Source organism: Nannospalax galili, unplaced genomic scaffold (assembly GCF_000622305.1).
Source record: "Nannospalax galili isolate Female #2095 unplaced genomic scaffold, S.galili_v1.0 scaffold482, whole genome shotgun sequence".
In the NCBI taxonomy this organism is placed as follows: domain Eukaryota; kingdom Metazoa; phylum Chordata; class Mammalia; order Rodentia; family Spalacidae; genus Nannospalax; species Nannospalax galili.
This window is the reverse complement of record NW_008347521.1, coordinates 652,861-655,424: the sequence shown is the minus strand read 5'-3', so window position 1 is coordinate 655,424 and position 2,564 is coordinate 652,861. Positions and strand designations below refer to the sequence as shown.

General features: G+C 52.8%; 1 pseudogene; it reads right to left on the bottom strand.

The window, feature by feature from the left end:
- Window positions 1-544: 544 nt before the first annotated feature.
- LOC103742955 lies at window positions 545-2,488 on the bottom strand (annotated as a pseudogene).
- Window positions 2,489-2,564: the final 76 nt, after the last annotated feature.

Below are 2,564 nucleotides of genomic sequence, written 5' to 3'. Positions count from 1 at the left end.
GAATTGTATGTCTCTGGCTAGAAGAGAAAATGGAAGGCCAAAAGCTAGCCACCCTCCAGAATGAATTAGGACTCTGGGCTGTACAAGCAGCTTCTTACACAAGGACCAGCTAAGCAATGTCTTTAAGCACCCTGACTTAAAATGGATCTTACCCCGAAATACTTTGCTCCCTGTCTTGTTCCTTTCCCACATCCCTCTAATACAGCGTTTTGAAAACTGCCTACTTCCTCCTCAAGATCAGAATCTTTTTGCTTGGGTATGGGGAGGCAGAGGATGCTAACTGTTGAACAAGTGATTCTTTTCGTTTTTCTGATTATATGAGGAAGGGGGTGTCACATGTGCCATGGCACAAGTGGTCAGAGGACAACTTGTGGGTGTCGGTTCTCTCCATCTACCGTGTTACTGGGTAGTGAACTCTTTGTCAGGTTTGGCGGCATGCACCTTTACCAGCTGAGCCATCTCATCAGACCAGAACTCGCAACTCTTAAGTGCTTGTCTCAAGGCCAGCATTTGCAGTCCAGTTCTGCCCTCCCGTTTTTACACTTCAGAAAGCTTTTGTTGAACTCAGTTTCCAAAGCTCCAGATCCTTGATAATTTTGCAAAAACCCTGAATTTTTGTGGGGCTAGTTTTGTGTGCTTCATGAGAATTCTTTCCAACCTAGACAAAGTCCTGGTCTCCGGCATCTAGGAGCATGACATCATCAGTATCCGGGTCTTTCTGCATAAGCCCACCAGGAACCTCTTCGATCACAAAGGGTCCAATCCTGTTGGAAAGAGGTGAAGAGTGGTCTGTCTTCTTGTCCTTTAGCCTTGGAGATGTGGGGTAGGCAGCCTTTCCGCCATGGCCTCCCAGAAGTCAGCTGGCTCACTGCTTTCTGCCACCTGCACAGGCTAGACCAGCAGCACCCTCAGCAGTTCCTGGGCAGCAGTCTTCTCTGCCTAGCTGGCTCCTGTGCCCACCCCCAGGTAGGCAGCTGAGGAGGGTTTTCAGCACAAAGGCATTGTTGGAGTTCAGCGCACCAGTCTTAGGCATCACCTCAACTGCCCTGGTGGCTCCAGAGCTTCTGGCCAGGACCTGGAAGAGGTGGATACTGGCAGGGGCTCACCATGGCAGGAGGAACCACCTTGATGATCATGGGCTTCCCACCAAACAGGCTCATGATGTGCTCAGTATCCTTGTGTTGGCCCCACTGCTCTGCACAGGAGTTCCTCCTAGCGCCTCATCCAGCTGGGTGGTCAGGATGGCGGATGCAGCAGTCATCCTGGGCATACTGAACCCTGCCCGTTGCAGATGATCTATCCCTGGCAGCCACTGTGGTGGTAGTCACACAGAACAATGTAGCTGTTGCCTCCATAGAACTGTCTGTGTGGCAGGGTCCACTCGCACCTTGTCGGAGCTTTCAGTTACCCAGATACGTTTCTGGCTGTTGACATCATCATCCGTGCCATGCTAGGCAGCCATGGCATTGGAAGTGTACAGTGTGACGACATCGAAGGGCATGCTCTCCATGTTGGAATGTGGCTGGAGTGGTAGCAAAACAGTTTTTAAAGAACTGCTTGAACAGTGGCGTCCTGCCAGCCTCAGACAGGACTGAAGCCTGGGTCTGCTTGGGGTAGTCCATCGGCCATTTTGAGGACAGCCTTCTGCCCCTCCATATTGGCCTGCTTGCCTTTCCAGACAAAGATTTCCCCGTCCCTGCCATGGTCTGGACTAAAGCAGTCCTCAGATCAGTTCCCTGAGTGAAGGGGTTCTCATCAGCCACAAGAGAGACCAACATGCTGTCTGGGCCACTGGAAACCTTAGAGAGCTTGGCCAGCTTTCTGTTGGCCACGTTCTCTGACTGTGTCCTTGGTATCTGCGGGCAGAGCTGGCTTGGAACCTGGAGCATCACCTCTTCAGACCCGTGGACTTAAGCAGGCCGCACCGCTCCTTGTTGCCATTGCCCTTGGATACCTGTGTGGCCTTTAGCCTTCCAAATCTATTGCTTTTGGAGCCTCACCACTGATGGAGGTTATTGCCCAGATCCAGAATGAAGGCAGTTGAAGCTGTCCCAGGGCACAGGCACCTCAGTGGCACGGACTACACGGCGCCCTTTGACCTGGAAGAGCCCTGCACCACCCCCTCATCAGGTACCACAAGCTTGAACCCTGATGCCACGCCTCCTTTCTTGTACTTTGGGCCAAACTTGAAGTAGCGGAGGAAGCTGGCCAATTCGAAGCCCTGGACTTCACAGCGCTGCGCGGCCAGCTGCACGGTAAAGATGGCAGCCAACCCACCCTCATCGTGGCTGCACTTTGCCCAGTCAGTAGAGGAGGTGGAATTGCAGATTCCATCCTCAGCAGAATGGTCTTCAGGATGGTATAGGTGTCCTGGTGAAGACTTCATAGAGATTGGTGGGGCATGGGGACCGGTCAAACTTCTCCACACACCAGATCTGCAGGCCAGGCTCTTCCCTGCCTTGAGGAATTCGGGGTGCCCTACCACCATGGTGCTGGGCTTGCCAAACTGCACAGGATGAAGAAAGCCACTCTGTGAGAAGATGCTGTGGCAGCATCTGTGGGAA